Here is a 25,525-nt window from a genome sequence, read left to right as displayed (position 1 = left end):
GCAAAAAAGGTTCAAAGGTTTGCTGACAGCCATGACATCCGCAGTTTCTTTTGTGCAACCAAAGCTATGGACACAAATGATATAGCTTGGAGCAATCCCAGCTGGGTTCTGAATGGCTACAGGGCTCTGGGAGTGGGGCTCAGGGGTTTGGGAGTGCAGGTGGTTTTTTCCTCAATCCTTCTAGTTACGGGTCACGGGCTGACGAAAGAGATGAATTGAGGCAGTAAACTGAAGACTGTGGCGCTGGTGCCATTGTGAAGGCTTTGGCTTCTATGACCACAAATCAAGGACAATAAAAAGTCCTTCAGATATGTGGGAAGTCAAAAAAATAAACAAGGGCAACATTGGACCCGTGCTAAACCAGCTGGGGCAGCTGACTACCAACACCCAGGAAAAAGCCAATCTACTCAGTGATTACTTTGCATCAGTTTTTCACCACCCCAAAGGGACCACCCTGCCTACTATAATGTGGGATGACCAGGATGAGGGTATACCTTTGCCCACCTTTGGCATGGATCATGTGAGGGAGCATCTTGAGAAGCTGGAGCCCCATAAATTAGCTGGTCTGGATAGGTTACACCCAAGAGTGCTAAAGAAACTGGCAGACATCATAGCTCAGCCACTGGCAAGGATATTCGAGAACTCGTGGCACTCAGGCAAAGTACCTGAAGAATGGAAGAGGGCCAATGTGGTGCTCATCTTTGAGAAAGGGAGGAAAGAAGACCCAGGAAACTACAGGCCAATCGGTTTGACCTCAATCCCTGGGAAGGATTTTGGACAAAAATTATCAAAGAAACCATTCTTGACAGGCTAACAGAAGGCAACATTCTGAGGGGTTTGTTGTGGGTAGGTTTTGCCTGACTACTCTTATTTCCTTCTATGACCAGCTGACGTATCACCTGGAAAAAAGGGACGAGGTTGATATCATATATTTGGACTTTTAAAAAAGCCTTTAACCTGGTGCCCCATGATGTCCTCATGGAAAAATTGGGCAACTGAAGCCTTAACTACTCCACTCCACAGTCCCATGGCTGGGGACCTGGCTCTGAGATTGGACCCAGAGACTGGTAGTTGACGGAACCAAATCAACATGGCACTCAGTGACTAGTGGTGCCCCCCAAAGCTCTGTTCTTGGACCTATACTCTTTTAATGTCATCATAAACGATCTGGATGCTGGTGTCAAAAGTGGACTAGCTAAGTTCGCTGATGACAACAAACTTTGGGGAAGAGTGTCCACGCTTAAGGATAGACTGGTGATCCAGGCCAACCTTAATAGGCTTGACAGGTGGGTGGGTGAAAACCTGATGGCATGCAATATAGAGAAATGCAAAGTGCTCCACCTTGGGGGGAGGGGGGAAACCCTGCATCACACTTCTAGGTTCGGCATGCTATACTCGCTAGCACCATGACTTGGGGGTCATGATTGACCACAAGATGAATATGTGCCACCAATGAGATACCACAGCTGGCAAAGCAAACAAAACTCTGGCTTGCATCTACCAATGCATCTTGAGTGAGACCCAGCAGGTTGTCATCCTCCCGCTGTACTCAGCCTTGGTGAGGCCATAGCTGGAGTACTGCATCAAGTTCTGGGTTCCACAGTTTAGGAAGGATGTGGCGAAGCTTGAAAGAGTCCAGAGGAGAGCCACATGCATGATCAGAGGGCAAGAGAGCAGGCCTTATGAAGAGAGGCTGCAAGCTATGTGACTCTTCAGCCTGGAGAAGCACAGGCTCAGGGGTGACTTGGTGGCAGCTTCTAAATACATAAGGGGTGTGCATCAGGATCTGGGGGAATGCCTGTTTATCAGAGCACCCCAGGGGATGACAAGGTCCAATGGTCACAAACTCCTGCAAGACCATTTTAGGCTGCACATAAGGAAAAACTTCTTTACTATCCAAGCCCCCAAGGCCTAGAACAGACTCCCTCCCAGAGGTGGTGCATGCACCTACTCTGGACACTTTAAAGAAATATTTGCATGCTTATCTTGCTGGGATCCTTTTACCCTAGCTGATTTCCTGCCCCTTGGGCAGGGGGCTGGTCCTAATGATCTTACGAGGTCCCTTCCAGCCCTAATGTCTATAAAACATTATAAGCCAAGTACACATCTCTGAGACCCTAGGATGGAGCAACACTCCTTAAGGGAAGCTTTTACCATCAACACACAGTGGCAGGAACTTTTTCAAGAGCTCCTGAACTAAGATTGTGAGGTTGAAGACAATGTCATCAAAGCATTCCACATCACTCTATTAAAAACTACCTTATAGATCCACCAACTTATCATGACACCTTGAAAGCCATTAAGTAGATGAAAAACAAAAAGCTTTTGATCATGGTGGCATACCAGCTGAATTTTTTAGGTAAGGTGAGAAAAAATTCTTTCACCAGCTATATGATGTTATTATGAATAATCTGGAAACATGAACAGATTCCTAGTGACTTCAGAGATTCCAGAATTTTTAACTTATCCAAGGGGAATGATAGAGAAAATTGCATTCCAGTCTATAGCTGGGAAGATCCTTGCCCACATTGTCCTCAATATTCTCCTCACTGAGGAGATCCTACCTGAGTCTCCGTGTGGTTTCAGATCACTTAGAGGTACAGTAGATATGATCATTGTTGCTAGGCTGCTGCAGAAGTGCTGCAAGCAGCACTGAGTTCTTTACATGATTGTCATTGACTTGACTAAGGTCTTTGATTTAATGAACAGAGAGGCCCAATAGAAGATCCTGATGAGATTCTGATGCTCACCAAAATGTGTTACTATTGTCAGACTCCTTCGTGACAATATGTTAGCAACTGTCCTAAGCAATGGCTTGCAAATGGACCCCTTCACTATTGGAGTGGGAGTCGAGCAAAAATATGCAACTGGATTGACACTGTCTTCCATCTATATCATGTCTCTTCTGTATCTGACTGCTGATAGACTTCCATCTGGGGTCAGTATTCAGTATCATATGGACACGGATCTGTTTCAACACTAACCAGTTATGTTCCAGATCCAAGATAACCAACACCTCTGTTACTGATTTTCAGTATGCCAATTGTTTTGTGTGTGCTCACTTGATTGAAGAGCAGCTCCAAGTCACTTTTGATCATTTCTGTGAAGTATATGAAATGCTTGGATTCAAAATCAACTTCAGGGAAACCAAGATCCTTTACCAGTACACTCCTAACCAACTAAATGCTTTTCCACGCACTACAATTAGAGGGCACTTGTTAGAGAACGTTGAGCATTTCCCTTACCTGAGTGGCCACTTTTGCCCCATTTCCCCCTCCCCCGGAAAACAAACAAAAAACAAATGTAGATGATGATCTTCAACACTGGGTAAAATTTACCTTTGGACATCTCCAAAATTGTGTTCCATGATTAGACCCAAAGTGTACTTCTCATCTACCAGGCTGTTGTCTATATGGTTTTATGGGTTTGAAACTTGGACAACATATCAGAAAAACCTGAAATGTGTGGGGTGTTAGCATCAGCAGTGTCCTTGGGAAATCCTCCATATCAATAGGAAGGACAGAAGAATGAATGCCAGCGTTCTGGTTCAAGCAAACACTACCAGCATTGAAGCTATGTTTATATGTCACCAGCTCTGTTAGACCGGGCATATTATAAGGCTGCCTGATGACCGGCTCCCAAAGTAAGTCCTATACTCCCAACCCGCTGATGTTGACCACTCTAGAGGTGAACAGAAGAAGAGATTCAAGAACACATTGAAGGCCAGTCTGAAAAAGTGCGTTATTGATACAGAACCTGGGAGAGTTAAGTACTTAATTGTCCCCAGTGCTGTTGTGGCATCAGTTATTTTGAAACCAACTTGTCTCACTGTAGATGTGAGAGACAAAGGAAAGAGCTGTGACCTGCTGTCAGCAGGATCTGTTCAGTTTGAGGAGGAAGATTTACCACATCTGCAGTCTTGCATGCAGTTCTTGGATTGGACTCGGCCATCTGCTGACTCACCAAAAACTTCTTTATTTATTAGAAAACTTTCATCATCGTATCAAAGGACTGCTGCTGCTGAGCACTGGTACCAATATTATCTCTAGTAACAGCTCCAGGTGTTTGTCCCAATATATGACATTCATATAATTGTTTTCAAAGTTAACTTCTAGCCAGGTAGCTCCAATTCAAGCACCGAGTTCTCATGCAGAGCTGATTTTTCCGTAAACTGCCAGGCTATGTGATAAATCAATTTAACGTTTTTCCCTTGACTGTACTGCCCGCATTTTCCCATTACACCATCTCTTCCTGTGTACCTTAAATATTCTGATCCCCTAAACAATTTCAAACCACTGTTGTTTTAAGATAATTTTAAAGAGAAATGTCTTCCTTTCTACACACCCCCGCCCCCATTGCAAGTGGTTTCCCTGGTCTTGGAAAGGGTTTTAAGAATTTATCAAAAACCTTTTGAAGCTCCTGTAGTATGCTCTGTAAAAGAGTGGGTGCCCCTACACATGCACTTAATGTGACTGAATATGCTCCAGTGCAGTTTGTGCTGGAGTAAACTAATTCAAATGTCTCTGTATACATGTGCATTTGAGCACAGTTATTTACTCTGCTGTCAGATAGCACTTGTGTCTAGCAGGACTACCTGACAGTGCAGTAAATTAGACTACACCAGCCTAGTTGCAGTGCATGTAAATTAGTCTACTTTGCAGTAAAGCACATGTATTGACACACCCAGTATGCGGCAGTATCGGACAAAGAATTTTATCAACAAGTATTTGCCATTACCTGAATAATTTATTTGTAGCTTTATCAGCTGCACAATTATTTATGTTGCATGAAGATCATACTGATCAAATTAAATCACATTACCTTATCATATATCCTGTGCGCTACACTTTACATATGCTTATGACGTTAGTGGGTAGGGGAATGTGTGCTCTGGAATATACTTTCCACTGTCTTCTATCTCATAGATTACCTGTAAAATTCAAGTACTTCATGGATGGGAGTGAAACTTAAGTTCATACACTTTTCTGTTTTCTGTACAACATGGACTACAAAACTTTAGTGAGATCTTGTGAGCTTTTCTGAGCTGTGAAGTGGGTTAAAGCTATGAAAGAGGCAGAGAAATACATGCTTTCCTGCTGCTTTTTCTTCTAGTTTTGAGGTAAGGTAGCAATAATTCTCTTTCCTATTGTTGTTGTTTGTTATATTACAGAGTACATTTCTGAAGAGCTGGATAAAAAAAAAAAATCACCTGTTTTTAATGCAGAGTGCCTTTCACTAGATGTAATGTAAAGAAAGAGCTGTTGTCTTTGCTAAGCTGTCAACTGTCATGCACATAGTTCTTGATGATTTTAACAGCAGGGCCTAGAGGTTTCAACAGAGATTAGGCCCTTGTAGTGTTAGATCAGTGGGCACCAACCAGTTGATCTTGATCGACTGATCGATCATGGAGCCTTTCACAGTCGATCTCAGTCTGTCAAAGTCTCCACAATCGGGAGCGGCAGGATGCAAGTGGCTGGGCTGAGCCACATCCACTGCCACCTGGGCTGGGCTGGGTGAGTGGGGTCAGAGACTGGGAGGCGAGGGAGGGTGGGGCTGGGCAGGGGGCGGGGCTGGGTTTGTGCAGGTGGGGCAGGGGGGGTGTGGTAGATCCTGTGGTGCTGCAAAGTGATCTTCACCATAAAAAGTTTGAAGACCACTGTGCTAGGTGATGTACAATCCTACCAGAAGAATTTACATTCTAAATAAGTGAGTCAAACAAGGAGCTGGATGGGAAGCTTGCCTGAAGTCCTACAGGAAATCAGAGCGGAAACTATAAAGTAGATCCTCTGTCTGTCAGTTCAGTGGCCTCAGTTTCAGCAACTTGAATCAAAGGGAACAATGTTATTTAGCTTTCAGTAGCAACAGCAGCAGTTACTTTTTGTCCTCCTTTTTCAGGTTTCCATTTCCTAGATGTAGCAACTATTACATTATACTTATTTTGACCCAATATATCAAGCTGACAAGGAACAAGATTCATTTGTAAGGCTAAATTCCCCATTGCAGTGTTTAGGAGAATACTGATAAATAGAGATAGGTATAGACAGGCAGGGATCCTTTTAGATTTTTACCTTAAAGTGAGAGCATTAATTCATAGTTTGCAAAAGGGACTTTAGTTCTTCAAGTGCATACTGATATCCAAGCATTTTTGTTGTTAGTATAGGCTTTTTTCTTACAAGGTACAGATGCACAGTACATGGGGACTTTCAGTTCAGTAACAGAGATATATTTTCCCATGCAGAGCTTAATTTGCATCTGCTATCAAGCAGTATGGTGTGAAAGACCTGGTATATTCCTCTGACACATCTGGTATGTATGGACAGAATTAATTAACATTGGTTTTCCTATAAATGACATGCAATTCCATGACAGTAAAAAGTATTTGTGCCTGATGTCAATCATTCACTGTCTGCCAGTTCAAAAGGCTTCCCTGAAGGAATATGCATTGATCTGCACATACCTAAAATACAGCAAAAACATTGCTGTATCCTGGAGATTAAAGTGAAAGTATGTGTGTTTAACACCAAGAGGAAATATTGGAATACAAATGATGCAGTTGCTAAGGTTTACTTTCTTGAGGAAACTTTTCCTCCACTCTTTAGTGCACCTGCTTTGATCACATGGTCTACAGTATGCTTAAGCAGATAGTTGTGAACACAGAAGTGAGGAGTTTAATCAAGTTTATTAGACATGCTGTAAACTAAACAAGAGGGGCAAGTGGGGAGATAGCTACGTAACTTAAAGAAGCTGGTGTACACTTCCAGTTTGAGTAAGAAATTGCTTGTGTAAAGTGGGTGTAAAATGCTATTTGCTTTATATCCAGTAAATACAAGCATATAAGGTTTAGCATGACAGAGAAATAGGTTGTGAAGGTTCTTGTTTTACTGGCTGTTAAGATTGAGAGTATTTATTAGCATAGGCAACTCAAAATATTCAGAAATTGGTTCGGTTGAGCACAGGTACTTACATGAAGCCAAACTATTCTGACTGTCGTAGTATTACAGAACTGAATTGGAAATATCATGGAAATAGATTGTTTTTTGAACTGTGTTCAGCTTCTTAATGTGAGTCCAAGGTATGATGTGAATTGGAAGGATAAGAAGGTGACTGATAATCTGGGTTTAAATGCTTGATGTTGGGGTGGGGGGCAGATGTAAATGATGTAGGAGTTCCCCTCACCACCAGGTGTGCAAAATATATCTCTATCTCTAGAGATATAACTATACCTATATATAGATATTAGGGTTGTGCGACGCTTCAGGTGCTGGTTCGATTCAAAGGAGATTCAGCAGCCGAATCTCTGAATCCAAATCCAATTGGGAGACCAGTAAAAAGGTCTAAATCAGTTTGAAGTTCTCTGAATTGATTTGGAAAAGATTTGGAGGGCTTTGGAGATTCAGGCAATCCCTACTTGCTGCTGCATGGAGCTGGACCTGGACTCCATGCTGGTAACTAGGGGGTGGAGGAGGCTGGAGGAGCGGGGAGGGAACCATGGGGGAACCCCTGCCAGTCCCCATCCGCTGCCTGCTCCCCCAGCCCTCCTGAGCACTCTCCAACGCCTGCCCGCTGTCCCAGCCATGTCAGTGGCTGCCTACCCAGCCCTAACATCCCAGGGCTTTAAAGAAAAAGAAAAAAATGTCCTGAACTCGCTCACTGGCTGTTGCCAAGTGGGGGGGAGGTGATCCCCGCTGCCCCCCACTGTCCCATGCTGCATGGCAGGCTCTGCCATGAGCTTCCATCCCCTGCCCACTCTCCCTGCCCCATCAGTGGCTGCCCTGCCTGGCCCCAGCTCCTGGTTCTTTAAAAAATAGAAAAAGCCAACTGGTGCAGTGGCCCTCAGGGCTCTTGGGGTCTCGTGTCAAAGCCCCTCCATGCAGCACAGGGCAGTGGGGGGCAGCAGGGACCACCCTCTGACAGGCAGGAACCAGTGAGTGTGGGGCTTTAAAAATTTTTTTTTAAGAGCCAACGGGGCCAAGTGGGGCAGCCATGGTGGGGGCTGGGAGAGTGGGTGGGGGATGGGAGCTCATGGCAGAGCCCCCCACGCAGCATGGAGCAGTGGGGAGCAGCAAGGATCCCCTTCCCCTCCCACCCTGGCCTGGCAGCATCTGGTGAGTGCGGGTTTTTCTTTTTTCTTTTTTAAAGAGCCAGGATGCTGGGGCTGGTGTGGGGCAGCCATTGACAGGGCTGGGAGAGCGGGCAGGGGATGAGGCCTGTTTGATTTGGCGAATTTAGGGAGGCAGCCAAATCTCCAAATCAGATTTGGCCGAATTGATTCAGGACAGTGATTCAAATCACTGAATCGAATGACTGTCCTCCGCATCAGCCGAAACCAAATCCGAAGCAAATACTAGCCACTTTGCACAGGCCTAATAGATGTATATAAAATAAATAAGTATAGTGTTGTGTAAATCTACTGTGTTTTTAGAAGATCACTGTAATTCCTTGACGTAGTACATAGCATAACAATTTACACTTAGCCTTCTTTGTTTTTCATTCTTATATTAGATAACTTAAGCAAAGGCTGAAGGAAAGTTTGTCCTTACTGTCTGCTGTAGAGGTAGAAGACACTCTTGGAGAAAGCACCAGTTTAAGCAAAAAAGGAAAAAAAAAAAAAAAGAAAATTATTCCTGGTCATAAAGCAACGAGGTAACAGACTCCAAAGAAATGTAAGTAAAATAGCTGTGAATGAGACTGTTTTCTATGTAGTACTGCATGCCATATAAGAAAAAACAGATTGCCATAATAATGGATTATATTGATAAAAGATGTGAAATGTGGTTACAAAAATTCCCAGTTTGAAAATGTGTGCCTTTAAGCTGTCAGCTCAATAGTATTTTTAATTTTTCGTGGATGATTGTATGGTTTCTGTAGCATATATATATTTTTTTTCATGGAATTATGTACTGACAATAAAAATCAGAAACATTTTTTCACCACTTTACAACTTCAAAGCTTTAAGTCATTTCTGTAAGAGAGAGAGAGATTTTGTGCTAGTGGGGAGTGGTATCAGCCCTGAAGGTAAAAAGCTTATTAGGCACTGTGAAGTAGCAAAAACATTTTCTCTTTTATATTTCTTTGTCTTTGTTTGGCTGATCAATGATGTTAAAATCCTTTCTCTAGTGCTCTCGTTGCCGTCACTTTTAGTTATTGTGTGAAATAGGATATTTATTACTGTTTTGTTTCTGTTTTTCCAGTTGAGCACATTCAGTTGAGCAATTATGGAAACACGTCCATTTATTTTACCTCTGAGTTCAAACTCATATTTGCAAAACAGGAAGTATTCACAAACCAATAGGAAGTAAGCAAAATTCTTTTAATATCATGTGTTAATGGTTGGTAGGTCCATGATGCATTCAGTCGCCTACTGCTGCTTTAAAAATTTTAAAACATGCTTTCTGGATCTAACCTTAGCCATAGCTTAACCCTGTTGACCCTGTCATTGGAATAATGGCATATAGAAATAAAACCCTTGTTACACTGGAAAAATAAAACAAAGATTGAATGCATGAGGGAGGGACTTCACCTTTCCATCCCATTTTGTGGCACTTCTTAATCATTGTTATCTCCTGTCCCTTCCTCTTTTTTTATATCTGTCTACACGCTGAAGATTTTACCCCTAGTTTTGGCTGCAATTCAAGTAGCTGTCTGTAAAATAAATAAATAAATAAAAGAAAGTTTAAAAAATATTACACATCTTATTTTGTAGGTGCTGTGTGTATAGTCAGGAGTGCTTAGGCAGGGTTGCTTCAAAAGATATGCAGTCACCCAAATGTAGGTTCCTAGGGGACTTTATGGTCGGAAATGTACATGCTGAATGAATTTACTCACTCACTGAGTTTTGTGGTTGCTTGAGTGTGGGGGGCGTTTGGTGGGAGGGTGGGGTGCCTATTTTGTTTTTTCTCAACATAGGTGCCTACATTCTCTCTCAGTTGTGTTTAGGTGTGTGATTTTGTCTCAGTCCCATTTTAAGTGTCATTGTCTTTTTTGTGGATGTGGACCTTAGTTACCTACCCTGGAAAACTGGATTCATAGAATCAGAGAAAATTAGGGTTGGAAGGGACCTCAGGATGTAATCTAGTCTAACCCCCTGTTTAAAGCAGGACCATCCCCAACAAGATCATTCCAGCCAAGGCTTTGTCAAGCTGGGTCTTAAAAACCTCCAAGGATGGAGATGCCACCACCTCTCTAGGTAACTTGGTTCAGTGGTTCAGCACCATCCTAGTCAGAGAGTTTTTCCTAATATCCAACCTAAACCTCCCTTGCTGCAACTTGAGAGCATTGTTCCTCGTTCTGTTATCAGCCATGACTGAGAACAATCTAGCTCCATCTTTGGAATCCCCCTTCAGGTAGTTGAAGGCTGCTATCAAATCCCCTGTCAGTCTTCTCTTCTCCAGACTAAATGAAGATTGTCTCCATATCTCTCCCTCAAGCTTCCTTTCATGAGATTGGGCAGGCCATTTGAAAACGTAATATTCCCGGGTGACTTGACTGTACATGTCTTATTTTCCAGGTGCCCCATAATGAAACACCTAGATCCTTGTTTGTGAAAGGAATTAGTTCTCACAACCATTGGCGATGTGTAGGGGGTGCACACAGGTGCATGTGCACCCCCTGAGATTGGCGGTGCACCCCATGAAATAAGTGCCACTTGCCAGCCCCCCACTGTCGACACTGCCACCGGCATCTGTGGCCGGTTGCCGATCACCACTGGCTGCTGCTGACATTGCCAGTGATATCTGTGGTGTGCCAGCCCCCACCCCCTTGCTGCTGACACTGCTGCAGCTGCCTGTGGGAGCTCTCCACTCGCCACTGCTATGCCCCCATCACTGCTGCCTGCGGACAGTCACTGTGCCCCCCCCCAGCCCCCGGGGGCATGCATCGCAAGCTTTAGGTGCTTCAGTTTGAACACTTGAAATTAGTAGAAATCTTTAAATTGCTTCAGCAACAATTGTTAGACACTTTGGAAAATGGAACAACTAGATCCATTAGAAAGTTGTGTAAGCCCTTTTCAGTTTTTTTTACTCTGTACCTCCTGCGTTGAGTCTGTAACATAAGGATAAAATAACTTATCTCACAGGGTACTAAGAAGATAAATTCATATATGTTTTTTGAAGGAATTAGACACTACATTGAGGACAGCTATAAAGAAGCTGAAAAGGAAATTAATAATCAGTGCAGGGTATAGACTGTGTACAGTAAATTAGGCCAAAGATTGCATACCTAATAGTGAGGGTAAAAAGTAAGATTGGACAATGGTGTTATTGACCACCATCCTCCTATATACTGAGGTAGGATCTCTTAGAAAAATGCATAAGATCTTTTAATTTATTTCTCAAATGTTGAGTGTTAGACTTTGCAATCTTAATTCTCTTTTACCTTTAATGTCAATGTAATTGTATTTATGGTGTTTAAATGTATTTGCTTACCTTTGGATTATATATTAGTCTATTAACTATTCTATGTAAATTATTAATAATATTACAGTAGATTATTATGGAAATAGATTTCAAATGGGTGCTAAAAGGAACTGTTACTAAGGGGTTGTTTTAAGCACTTAAAGTTCACTTTAACTTAAATTTTGAAAATTTTGACCAGTATATGTCCAATATCCATACAAGAATAAGACAGCCCGCTACTGCACACAGGGATGAATCTAATATTTATTGAAACTGATAGGAGTTTTCTGTTGAGTTTACAAAGAATGGGATTGGGCTCAGGGAGACTGAGTGATCCTGAAAATGAATGGGTTCTCTTTTGTTGAAACTGTGGGTTCTTTTAGGTATAACATGTTCACTCACTGCTTTTGTATTTTTTTCCTTTTCCCTTCAATAGGAAAAGTGAGACCATTAGGAGATTTCATAGATTTCATAGACATTAGGGCTGGAAGAGACCTTGGAAGATCATCGAGTCCAGCCCCCTGCCCGAAGGGCAGGAAGTCAGCTGAGTCATAGGATCCCAGCAAGATAAGCAACCAATATACTCTTGAAGGTGTTCAATTTGCTTGAACCACCTCCGATGGCAGGCTATTCCAGACCTTGGGGGCTTGGACAGTAAAGAAATTTTTCCTTATGTACAGCCTGAAATGGTCTTGCAGTAGTTTATAACCGTTCAACTTCGTCATCCCTTGGGGCGCTGTGGTGAACAAATGTTCCCACAGAAACTGGTGGTCACCACTGATAAACTTATAGGTGGCCATCAGATCACCCCTGAGCCTGCGCTTTTCCAGGCTAAAAAGCCTCATAGCTCTCAGCCTGTAGTCGTAAAGTCTGTTTTCCTGACCTCTGATCATGTGTGTGGCTTTTCTCTCTCTCAAGCTTATGGTATGGCACTCCAGATTAATATATTTCCCCCTATGCTTTCTGAAATGTGTTTTGGAGTTTTAAAATCTCCCTTGGGGAGTGGATCTTGAATTTATTCATCTGAATATTCTGTTTTGTTATTTCTTCTATTTGTGTCCCCCTTCCACCCTTAAAGCATATATTCAGGTCTTAATGGGGTTTGAGTACATGACCTGTCAGAGGCAGTGTTACTGAGATTGGCAAAAAATGTCCTTTTAAATGAATAAACAAAATTATTTTTGGATAGGTAATTTATTTTCTTGATAAGAAGATAAGAACAACTTATTAATGCATTTTCCATATTGCACAATATTAATCAAATAAAATGCCCTTTTTGAATGGCAGATATTAACATTGGTTAGGAAGTGAATGTTGCTAGGTAACTTAGTATTTTTGCTCTTCATTTCTCTAGATTTGAGCTTTTGGTAGAAAAATATATTTTTTTTATTTTATAGTGCAGGGTGTCTTAAAAGGAGAAAGTGAATAAGATAAAACATTTATCTTCTGTTCTCTACCAGATTTTTAAATTGGTTTATATTGTAACCATGAAAAGACCTTGGATTTAAAAATTTTTTGCTTCTAACCTGAACAAAATGCAGTTTTTAAGTGCAAGTAGCTCGCATATTTTCAGTTTGTCTGAAAAAAAGTGAATAATCTATGTCCCAAGACATATTGGGGACCCCAGAGCCTCCTTGTGGAGAAGCATGTGTATCTCTCTAGCTGTCTAGCCTTAGTAGTCATTAGGTGTAGGGCCAAAGGGTTGACCTCGGCTCAGTGGCAGTTCACCCCCCCTCAGCCACGGGCAGGTTCCACTAGGAAAAAAAAAGGATTGGGTACTGTTCCCAGCACCTGGGGCCATCTGGGCTGGCTTGCCTCTGGTGCAGTGCGGGAAGGGAGCAGGAGGGTGGCTGGGTATGCTGGTAGCTGGAGAAGTCAGCAAGGATGGTGCATGGGGTGCTGGAAGCCTACCAAGCTCAAGCAGCCCCAAGTACACTTGGGCTTTCAGCACCCTGTGCACCATCCCAGCCACCTTCTCCAGCCACCAGCATACCTAGCTGCCCTCCTACCACCTCCCTGTGCTTACCTAGGGGTGGCTGGAGAAGGTGGGAGGGATGATTCATTGCCATGCTGGAAGTCAGGGGATAGATGTATCACTGCAATATTTTTAGGCAGCAAACTAAAATACATTGGGATGTGTTTTAGTTTGCTATGTAACAAAATCATTTACATTGCAATACGCCGCTGCATGTGTACAGTGTGATGAAATTAAATTGCAGTGCGCCACTGCACATGTAATATGTGATGCAAATAAACTGCTATAAAAGGGCAATTAAACTGCTAAAAGGGCAATTTTGTCACATGTACAAATGGCGTACATGTTTATTGATACCACTAAAACAAGAAGTTGTTAATATACCAGATAGAAAACCACATTCCTATTTTTATTTATAGGAATTTTTATTCCACTTAAAAATAAGGATTCTCTGTCAGAAGAATCTTGGGCATTGTCCTTATCCCTTGTTCCAAAAGAAAATCAGTGAATAGACCATCCTCAAAGGAGGGGGTTGCTCCCATGTTAATAATTCCTAGATAAGTACTTCTTTTGATTAATATACATTTTGACATAATACTCATCAGTAGTTGGATCTTGGAAGACAGTCATAATTTTGAAGCATTTCTGACCAGATTCTATTATGGTCTAAAGAAGGGTAACTGAAGTTACCTGGCTGTCTTTGTGTTTGAAGTTGATCAGATGTTTTTATAGGTTTATCTTAGTTTGACTTAGTTGTATAGTTCCCCCCCCGGTAGTTTAAAAATGTTTGGATGACATCATCTTTGCTGTCACACAAGCCTAGGTTGGGGAATGGGTGAGAAAAACTAAAATATCAGTTCAGCCAACCTCCCTCTGAAATGTGTGCTTGAGTAGTGTCTATCTGTACATATGTATATCTTCAACTTCAAACTTCAGTTTTTGTGAATGGAATTTTTTAGTGTAAATGGATATATTTATGCCTTTACTGTGGCCTACTTTCCTTTGTCTTTGGGTGGGATTCCAAGAGATTATTAGAGAGGTAATACTGTAGAGAAAACAAACATAATTAATCTGGAGGATCTTCCATTCAAATGAAAGCACCCTGTGGCAATGAGCTAGCTTGAAACCTAGGAATAGATCATCTAAAAAAGAACTTCCAAGGCACTGTGGAAAATCACTTGATTGGCTTGCAACCACGGGGGCTAGAAAATTATGAAAGACTCTATTACTAGCTTTTTGAGAGAGCCAGAAGGCAAGGTTGTGTGGAAGCAGAGGAGCAGTCTAGCAGCCCAAGAAGATATTGAAAAGGGGCTCAAAGTGGTGAGGATGCTCAGGCAGATTTTGTGCATACAGATTTCTGCTTTTTTCCCCATTGATTTTTATCGCTCTTGTGCTTTATCTGTGAGTAAAATCCTATTCATTTAGAGATTGTTTTTCAAACTGTGTCCCTTGCTGTCACAAAGTTGCCAAAGTGAGAAATGATCATTTGAAGCATCTATAGCAGTGGTCTCCAACCTTTTTAAGTAGGAGATCACTGTTGGCATTTAAAAGCAACCCTAGATCTACCGTGTGCTGCCGCCTCCCCTCCCCCCGCTCAGCAGGTAAGTCTGTGGGGAGGGAAGGGGAGTGGGCAAATTGAGGCAGAAGGAGAAAACATTATTTGGGGGCGTATCTCCCTAGCAGGTAAGTCCAACCTAGCTAGGGCCTCACTCAATTTGCCTAGCTCAATTTACCTCTACTCCTGCCTCTGCGGCACTGTCCCTCACTGCCAGGGCCTTGACCTAGCCCCTGCCCTTTCTGTCCCCCATGGACTTACTTGCTGGGCTGGAGCATGTGAGTGCATGGACGTAGGCACTCAGCCCCACCACTACAGCCTCAGATTGACTCCAGGAGGCTCTGAGATATACGGCAAGAGGCTCTGAGATCTACTGGTAGATTGAGATACATTGGTTTGTGACCACTGATCTATGGCTTTGGAAGTTTGGAAACCTACAAGGACTAGGCATCTGAACTGTGAAGTCTCATTTTGCAGGAAAGGGTGCTGATAGGAGTATATCTTTATACCCTAAAAAAGGTGACTGCAGACCTAGAGCCAGCAAAAGTATTTTGACTTTGCTAAATCAGCAAGCCAAGAGCTCCTGCAATCCACTACTTAGATCCTAGTAAACAAGTCTGCTATTGTCCACTGATAGAGTTCATTCAAGGTTGTAACACGGTTAATAGAGCAGCAGAAAATGAATTTTTCTCTGTAGTTGAATAGAAGGTGCTGTATCAGTGGATACCTTGTCCATCATAAAGTCTACATATACCATATTTACTTGCATTCCGCATGGATTTTTCCCCGCCTCTCCCTTCAAAAAAAAAAATAGCCCTCCAAAATTGGATTGCAAATTTTAAGCAAGGAAGCTGAGTGGAATGGAGGCATGGGAATGCTGTAGTGGTTTCTGGGTGTGTGTTCCTTGCTTGACTTCCACTGCATGCAGAAGGGGCAGCATCTGCTTGATAAGCCCCTGGCTCTCCTTGCAAACTCTGCAGCTCAAGCTTTAACCCTATCACAGCTATTGCTTAATTAGCAGAAGTCTTCAGCTGAGCATCGGTGTAACAGGATTAAAGCCTTAGCTGCCAGGAAAGAGTGGTTCTGCAGATACTGAAGTGTACACTGTTTCTATTCTATGTGGCCTGCATTCAGCCATGACTGGAAAATCTTTTTGTCTTCCCAAAATAAAGTGTATGTCTTATTCAGGTGCATGTGATAATGCAAGTAATTTTTTTCATGTCCTAAAGACATTACTTTCTCTTTCATGTAACTACTGAAGTCAACAAAGCAGCCTGACTCTAAATTTTAAGACTTCCTGAGGTTGTTTCCATCTGGGTAGTGGGTGAAAGATATTTTGTCCATTGTCTTATTTTTACAAAGTTTGAATGAGTTCTAGATACTATGTATATATTATATTCCTAAAACTATACATATAGTATGCATGTCCTTGCCTCAAAAAGTGATTTCTATAGGATAAGAAAAACAGAAAAAACATGAGGAGAAAACTTCTTATTGTTGACTCTTGCTTCTCCTTTTCCTCATCCTACTTAACTACCTTCTTCCTCACTTTTGTATGGATAATAAAATTCTGGTTGGGAAAAGTGGTTAGATCTTACTCTAATTTTTGGGTGGGGCATTGGCAGTCTTGATTGGGCTGGGAGACAGGTAGTCATGCTTATTTTCTCCTTTCTGAAAAATGAAACAATGTTAGCCTACTGTGATGTGACTTTGCTACAAGATGGGAAAGTGAAAGAGAACATGATAAATTATGGCTAAATTTTTTGTTGGGGATGGGGAAACATATACAGACACTTTTTTACAATGTAAGGTGTGAAGAGCCTTCACACAAGAGTCCATATTTTATAGATTTTGGTATAATGCTGCATTTCATTATACACAGCACTAAGCATACATTTGTAATTGAATTTATACAGGCAGATACAGGGATTCCCCTGCTTTCTATCGGAAGAAGTGAAGATTTATTCTTCAGTTTCATTAACTGCGCACTCTAAGCAGACTATTCTGTGTGTCTCTTAATTGATGTTATAGCAGTAAGACTTAAGACAATTAACTAATTAAGGTATGCATTTCCCTTATTTTGCTAGGCATCTCAATCTTGCATAGATCAGTGTAAATTCATCCAAAATTTATGAAGGAAAAAGAAGCCATCAGCTTTTGAAGCTAAGAACCTGGTATGACTTTGGAGGAATTTGGCTTAACCCCTAAAACTAAATTCTCCAGCTTTTACATTGTTGTGAAGTGAGTAGCTGCCAATTGCTAAAGAGTATCAGGTTTGTAATGCTCTGTACTTCCAGCTCTACCCAGGTATAAAAAATTGAGAAAACATAAATAGTGATTGTAATAAAAAATAATGTGGTCTGTAGAAGATAACCCAAAGATGTTATTAGTCTTAATAGAACTTGTTTCCTTTTACCATTTCCACATTTGTGACTATCATGTCAGCTGGACAACAGAGGTAGGACACTTCCCTCACCCCCCTAGTCAGTCCAAGTCCATTCCAGTCTTATGCTCCATAAACACTCATGGATATATATGCACACAGGTGCATGCACAGAGCCAATGAGTTCATCAGCTAGATTAAAACTTGTTGAGCTGGAGGCTGTATGGCTTTCATAAAGGGTACCTTTAATCTAATGTCAGTCAGAAATGTTATTGAAGATGACTGTTTATCAGTTCCCATTTTCTTTTCAAATTAAATGAAGGAATAATCACTTTGTTTGGTGATAGCTAAAACAATGATTGTCACAGGACGAAGATGCAGAATAGGTATTCTGTCATTTTCTGTTTCAAAAGATATATGTTGCATACTTCTTCAAATATAGTAAAGCATTATCCTATAGTAGGGCTTAGTAACATACTTACTTGAATATAAAATAACCCCCCCATAACTTAAATTCTATGTATGGAAAATTTAGAAATTTGTTATAATTTTTCAGACAAAGTTCTTTGGGTAAATCTGATATTTTTTATTAGACCAACTCAAACAGCTGAAAAAAAAATCTTCTTTGCATTTTTTCCAACTATTTGAGTTGATGTAATAAAAGATATCAGATTTACCCAACAAACCTTGCCCCTTGCACCCTCACCCCTGGCCCTGTTCCTGGGAGGCGGTGGTGCGGAGTGGTGGCTCTCTGTTCCTACCTGCCCTGTGTACCCCCTAGGGCCTTCCCAAGTACTCCCAAGGGTACACATACCCCTGGTTGACAACCCCTGCCAAAGTTCAGCACTGTTCAGTATGTGTGTATACTCCGATACTTTGCCTCCCCAACCCGCAAGGATCAGTGTGCTAGTTAGCCCCTCTCTTATGACTAGAACTGGGAGTTCTTGTCACAAGAACACAAGATCCTCCAAAAAATTATATGCACATGAAACACAGGACAACCTTTTGTTCCTGGGGAAATTCACAAACAAGCCGTCCTCCCAGTTGAAGGCAGCTCTCGTGAAAAGATCTAAATATTATTAGAGATCTAGCTATCTGATTTTGTGCACAAAAAAGTGCCTTCAGAAACAGAGGAGATCTCTAAAAACTATACCCTGAACATTAGTTTAAACCTTGTGTCCTTTTGAAAAATTTGAGATGGTTTAGGAGTGTATGTTTCTCTAGAGACTTTGAGTGCTATAAGGTTTTAAGATAGGCTAAGTATTCCAGGAACTTAAAGAGCTTATGGTGTTGTAAATTTTTAAGATGATTTAAAAGGTTATGTCCTCTTTAGTATTTGAGTTGGATTAAGTGCTTATATTGCCGTAAGGACTCTTTCATTTACCCCTAAAAAAGAATCTAGGAAATTAAATGCAAAAAACTGTGCTAATACAATGTGTAGGTTGTATTTAAGAAGTGCAAGAGTCTATATTCCAGTAACATTAACTTGGTCCTGATGCATATGGAGGTGGACAAGGCAATGGAAAAGTGCCTGGAAGCTTTGTAGCAATGTGACTGGGAACTGGACACAGGGGCAGCAGTGGGTTCTGGTCAGTGCCACACTGCCAGCATTATTCATGCTGAAGCTGGCAGCAGGCATTTTTATTTTCCCCTCCCTTCCTCCTGCTTCCCTCCCATTTCCCCTGCACAAGTTGGCACCTAGGGTAGTTACCCTTCCCTAGTTATGCCACCAGTGCCTGTAAGCTAGGTTGGAACAGAACCTGCAAAAGGCAGGTTTGTGTCCTTTGATGGAGCATTTAAAAATGTCTTTTGTCTTCTAAATAATTTTATTCAGTGGTTGTAGTTATACCTGTTCTACCCAGAGATGTCTTATCCATCTACCAGTGCTAGCTGTCTCTTGCACCAAGTGAGGTGGTCTGTACCTTGATTGATGGAACTAGTTTTATTTGAGTGCTTAATAATGGATGTAGAAACATAAGTTTAGACACCAAGAGTTGGAAATTTGGGCCCTAAAAGCCTCCATTGGCCACTCATAATATTGAAAGTTTTCTGTTAATGATTTCTTTCAGATAAAGGGACTAAGTTATAACTCAGTTGTATCTGGAAAACTGGAGCTCCCCTGTATTAAACCATCAAGACTTAATGAATCTTAAGTTTAGGAGCTTATGAAAAAGAAACTCATTGAATTTTAATTTAATTTTCTAATTTAGATAAATTTTCTGTCAGAAATAGGGGACCTAATTCTGTGTTCAGCTTGTCATTCATTTAGTTAGAAGCTTTTTTGCTTATGATTTTGTCTGCATGAGCTTCTCTTTGTCCTCTGAGATGTCTTTACTTTTATGGACATAAAGAAAAATCCATTCATAGGTCCTATTTTTCTGAAGTTTTAACACTTTCCATTTTACTGTACTTTTAGAAGTATTGCTAATATGTACTAGGGATGTACTGATAAAGATTTTCTTGGCCGATAATGATAGCCAATTATTAAGCAGTCGTATCGGCTGATGCTGATCTGATAACAGATTTACTTTAAAATGCAAGGCATTTTAAAATACTGACATAAAACTTTTTTCCTTGGGACTCTCTAGCAGTCTACTGCATCACATGTATCAGTGTCCCAGCACTTAAAAATGGCAGTGGGGACGCTTGAACTACAGCTCATTAAATGAAGAGAGATTAAATGAGATTTAGTTCAAGCACCTCTGCCACTATTTTTAAGAGCGAGGACACTTCTAAGCAGAGCCGAGCCGAGCGGGGCGAGGGTGGATGCAGGCTGCCCGCTGTGGGCTTGGGCTCTCCGGTCTGCTGCCTTAGTCCCAGGAGCCCTGCACTGGCTGCGTGCCCCCTGCCCACCTGGCAGCGGGGTGCACAGCTGGCATGATGCTCTTGAGGAAAAGACAGCAGAGTAGAGAGCCCCAAACTTACAGTGAGCAGCCTGCATCTGCCCCCAACACAAATCTGGGGAGGCACATCCCCCCCCATGCCTTCTCTGAGGGGTGCATGAAGTGGTGGAAAGCCGTCCCCCCACACCCTCTGGACGAGCCGCCCATGGCTCCGTCCCACTCCCTGCCTCAGCCCTGGGTCTCATGCATTGCCTTAGTAGGGCAGCGCCCCCAGCCCCTACCCCACTCCCTCCCTCACTGTGGGGGCCTCGATCTGCCCCCCCACATCCCTCTCTCCCCACATCCCTTTCCCTCCATAGACTTACCTGAGGGGAGCTGCTGTCCATGCTGCCTGGCTGTATTTCTGTCCCCATGCATATGTGCAGCCACGTACACGTATGCAGTGCCCCATGCATCTTGCTCCTGATAGCCTTGAGCAGGATCCCTTGTAGACTAGAATGCTGCCTGCCTGCAATGGGAAACCTGCCATTTCCTGAGGGAATGCAGGCATCCAGAGGCCCCAGCTGCACAGGAGAGAGGGAACCCAGGTGTCCAGGGCCCTGGCCAGAAGGCATAATTGTCCATAAACATTATCAGTTTTAAAGGCCAAAAAAAGCTAATAGCCAATAGTGTCATTTGCTCTTTCATTAGTGCCAATCCAATTGGCAACCGATGCACCTTTTTTTACTTTGCATTATATTAATGAAACAAAATAATACTCCACACACTTTTAGGACTGTTTAGGACATCCATGATAGTTAGAAAAAAGTGGCCACAATAAATTCCTATAACTGGAATTAGAATTTGATTATGGAATCTCATGCTTTCCCCATGTATAAAGAACATATCATACTCTTAATCAGAGTATTGGTGAGGCACGTATGTATGTATACATCTGTTGCTAAAATTCAAATTAAGGTCTTCCATTAGGTTGCAAATTAGAGGAATGTATTGTGACAATATATCTTGTTTTGTTTTGTTTTTTCCCCCTATGTCACAAATCGAAGGGAGTTTATTTGTAAAAGTGTAAAGCAGCATTTCTCAATCTTTTCAGAGTCTAGGCACCCCATCCACAACGTTTTTTTCAAAATGTGGTAACACCCCTAGGTGAGAACAACTGTGCTTGACTTACCTTAGTGCTTCTCAGCTGGGAGATACTGCCTCCTGCTAAAACTGTCCAGTATGCCTGCTGTACAGCCAGCTCAGGAAGGGCTGTGACATATGCACACACTCCTTCATTAGGGACCTCTGATAACCCTAAAGCAGGCAGGAGAGCAGGTTTGTACTCCATCCCTTCCATGTCCAACCCCAGTATTGTGTTGAAAGAGAGACCAAGTGTACTGAGTTCTAGCCTACAGTTCTAGTGGGAGGAACATTTTTTTTCGTGGGGGGAGCTCAATGTGAGCATGTGTTCATTTAAATAGTTGCCGTAAGTTTAGTAACTAGGGCAATTGGATGCCCTTTTCACCCCAGGAAAAGATGTCAGTCTGGACCTACCAGAAGAGCCTGTGGAGGCCCTTATTTTTTCCCCATGAGCTTATGTTTAATAGTAATTTTACTGGGTGAGTGTTATGCTTGGTAGGTAATAGTGTAGTTTTATAACTGTTTTGTTGTGAGGATGGATGGCTGTGCCAGATATAACCCAGATGCACACAAGGGTGTGCCCCGTCCTCAGTTGGATGGCATAGGTTGGCAGGCAACAGTGCTGTGAAAGGTATGCTGTGACTCAGGTACAGATCTCTCTGTTCTCTATACAACTACACCACACAACATTTTTTTTAACTATATACAGAATTTATTTAACATAAAGAATTATATACAACTATATATACTCCAAAACAATAGATGATATTAGAAAAATTTAAGCAGTATACACTTACATACACATACTTATAACTATATTCAGGAATGGGGTTGCCTGGGGTATGCTTTGAGAGCAGCCACCTTACCCAGGACCCCAAGATCCTTAAGGTAAGCCACTAGGCCCACAGGGTGATCCAGCAGGTAAGTACCAGATTCCCAATATAATACTCAACCAATTAAAGAACAAGAAAAATTGACTCCAATAGATAATAATAACCTTTAAAATTATTTGCTAGCTAAAATATAACATAACTCACACAGTACAACCAGTTTACAAAATATTAGGTGCAGCTCCCCATTTTGTAGGGCACACTCTCACCCAGTTCTCTGAAAGGAGGTGGGTGGGGGGGGCCCTTTTCTCTGCCCCCACCCCTGCGAAGCCCCTATTCCCTGAATTCACAGTTGTCCTGAGCAGGGATGTGGTAGGCTTGTTTTCCCCACCATGTGGGCCCAGCTGCTGCTCCGGCATGCCACAGAGGGTTGTTTCTTCATAGGCCAGGGTCTGGCCCTGGGTACCTTGAACGTTCTGCCTTCTATTGAGATGAGGGGTGGGGCTCAGCCTGCCTTATCTGGGCCCAAGCCCAGTGGCCCTGTAGGAGGAAAGGGACTGGTGATGCTCCAAGAGTGCCTTAGGGCAGATGCCCCTTGATGAGGCCCGAGCAGTCTCTCACCACTCCCAGGCTTTGTGCATCGGGGTGTGCACCTTGTGGGGCCCAAGCAGACTCTTCCTGCTCCCAGGGCTGAGGCTCTGGTGGTGGCTTCTCCAGCAGCGTCTTCAGGAGCCTAGGGCTATCGCCCGCTAGGGCAGCTCTCCCCAGCTTTCCTTGGCTCCGCTCTTCTTCTCAGCCCTTACTGGTCTGGTCTCCCAGCTGAACATGTACTTCTTTTATAGCCATTTGGGGCTGGACCCAGGATCACAAAAGGTCCAATCAGAGTGAGGGCAGTGAAAACCTTGCTAGGACTCCTCCTCCTGGGAGCTCTGCCCCCGCATTGTAAACACACCAATCAGAAGGGGGGCACCCTCTCCTGATTGGTGGAAGAAATTTCACCAGTTGCTCGGCATCCTGCTTGTACTGGCAAGCTGTGCACAAGCTGTGCTGCGACTGGTGCACCCGCTACACAGAGAAAGAGTGAGACTCTGAGAGAGCTGGGAAGTAGAGAAAGGGTAGTCCCAGGACAAACAGAGAGACTGTCTCAAGGAGGACAGAAAGGAAGAAAAAGGAGGACAGTGGAGCATGAAGCAGGACAGAAGGAAGTGCCATGGTACAGTAAAGAGTCTTTCAAGCAGTGTGCTGTGCTGTTTGGGGTTTTGGCACACTTACTCCTCACTCCCTCCCTTGAAGAAGAAAGCACCTCCCTTTCTGGGGTCTGATCAAAAGATGGCACTATCTGAGGCAGGGTTGCTAAGGATTTTCAGGGAAATTAGGGACAAAGAGGAGCCAGGATCTTGAGGTAGAGGCTTGCCCCTCAGAGAAACCATGACCTCTTAAGGAGAGGAAGACCAAAAAAAGGCTGCTGCTTAGGGTGTCTAGAGGCAGAGCTTCCCTTAAAAAATGTGCTGACAACAGTATCTCCCAGAAGCAGGCACATGAAAAGGTAGAATCATCTCTGCACCTCTCTTTCTGGGAGAAGTTTGGCAGTGCCCAACTGGGAAGATCTGCAGCCTGAGCAAGCTTTTCCTAATGCAGGAGTATGCAGATGCCATAGCCTGGTATGTGGGGCTGTTCTACCTCCCCATTGCCATTGTGACACCTTGGGGTGCTGTAGCTGCCTGGTTGAGATCCACTGGTGTAGAGTCTTTCAGAAAAAAGAATGAATACTGTTAAAAGGTGCCTGCATTCTCCAAAGACTGTATCTGTGCATGTACTTGGCTTTCCACTTTCCCCAAGTTATTTAGTGGCATTTTCAAAAGAGATCTGCATTGGCTTAATTGTGATCCTGTTCACATCAATGGTAAACCTCCTGTTGATGTAGTCTGTGGCCAAGGATTTTCAGAAAATTGCACTCCAGACACTAGGATGATTGGGGAGGGGGAGGTGAGGAAGGAGTTATATAAGTACTGACTTAAAAAGTTGATTCTGTATTACAGTAAAAGCTCTGTTATCTGGCATGAGTGGGAATGGGGAGGTGGGGTGCTAGGTATCTAAAAATTCTGGTTACCTGTGGCTGGCTGTTTTTGGCTGGGTGGGGGGGGTGGCAGTGGCTGGATGTGGAGTGATGGCAGTGCAGGGTAGATGTTTCAGCTGGATGTGGGTGGTGGCAGCAGCTACCGCGTGCAAGCTTTTCCCCCCTCATCTGGCTGGCAAGCTGAAATTCTAGTTAATAGAGTATTTTGGTTAGTAAAATGTCAGATAATAGGACTTGTACTGTATATATTGGTTATGGCAGAGGCTGAGAAAGAACTGCTGTTTTGCTTAATTGTGGTATTTTATATTTTTCAAGGCATGGGCCCAAAGGCAGTACTTGTAACTAATTGAGCTATTCATTGTACTTTGATTCAAAGTGTTGAGGCCATATGATGAAATGATTATTTCTTTAAAGCCTGATTTGGTAGAGTTATGAGCGCTCAGTTGTTTAGAAAATTGGGCCCGTGGTGTATAATAACTTTTAGAGAACTCTACTTAGATCTATAGTAGGGCTGGCAATTAATTGCAGTTAACATGGGTGATTAATGCATTAATTTGTTTTTATGTTAATTTTTTTAATGTGCGTTAATCGCTGTTGGTGCTGGGGAAAAAGCAGCCCCTCTCCCTTTAGTATTGTGTGCCTGCCTGTGTAGTGGTGGGAAAAATGGCTCTTCTCCCCTTGCTGATGTGTGGCTGTCTGTGCTGCTGGAGGAAAAGCAGCCCCTTTCCCCTTACTGCTGCAGGGATGGATGGAAGGACAGACACGTACACGCACGTTCACATGCACATGCACGTCCGTCCGTCCAGGGAACAGACCCAGCAGCTGGATGCAGGTAAGTGTATGGGGGAAGGGGTTGGAGGGCCAGGTTTTGGGGACTGTCTAGAGCATGTGTACATGTATGCACTTCAACAAATATTTATAATAAATTGGGGTTCTATTATTGTTTATCTGTGTGATTGACATTGCAGTTAATCACTACTATTTTTTTAAATCTTGCAATTAATTGTGATTATTTTTTTAATCATTCAATGGCCCTTATTATTTTAATTGCTAAATAAATATGATTTCCTTCTGCTTTTGGTTTGAACTTTACTGGAACCTCTAATCCACAGACTTTAAAAACTGCATCTCTCTTCACACTGTAGTTGACAGCAGATTTTTAGTTGTTTCCCCAAAGATAATATGACATTTGAAAATTCTTATAGAATTCTTTTTACAAAATAATTCTGTGTTCTCACTGCTAGTAGCTGATATTATGGAATGGTAAGTAGTAATTTTTACTCAGTTTATAGGTAAGGACACAAAAAGATTTGTTTCCTTGTTTTGAATAATAATTTATGTAAAGAT

At 42.5% G+C, this 25,525-nt stretch overlaps 1 protein-coding gene across 11 annotated transcripts in view; it reads left to right on the top strand.

Annotated features, from left to right (window-relative positions):
- FOXP2 (forkhead box P2) overlaps nt 1-25,525 on the top strand; it is a 651,774-nt gene that overhangs the window by 82,313 nt on the left and 543,936 nt on the right. For all 11 annotated transcript variants that reach the window (XM_090042266.1, XM_090042257.1, XM_090042255.1 and 8 more), the window contains one exon: nt 8,503-8,663. The gene's annotated coding sequence lies outside the window, so the exon portion shown is untranslated. The remainder of the gene's footprint in view (nt 1-8,502; nt 8,664-25,525) is intronic.

This window comes from Crocodylus siamensis, chromosome 4 (genome assembly GCF_052110815.1).
Source record: "Crocodylus siamensis isolate JL-2025a chromosome 4, ASM5211081v1, whole genome shotgun sequence".
In the NCBI taxonomy this organism is placed as follows: domain Eukaryota; kingdom Metazoa; phylum Chordata; order Crocodylia; family Crocodylidae; genus Crocodylus; species Crocodylus siamensis.
The sequence above is the reverse complement of the archived record's forward strand: the minus strand, read 5'-3'. Positions and strand labels throughout refer to the sequence as shown.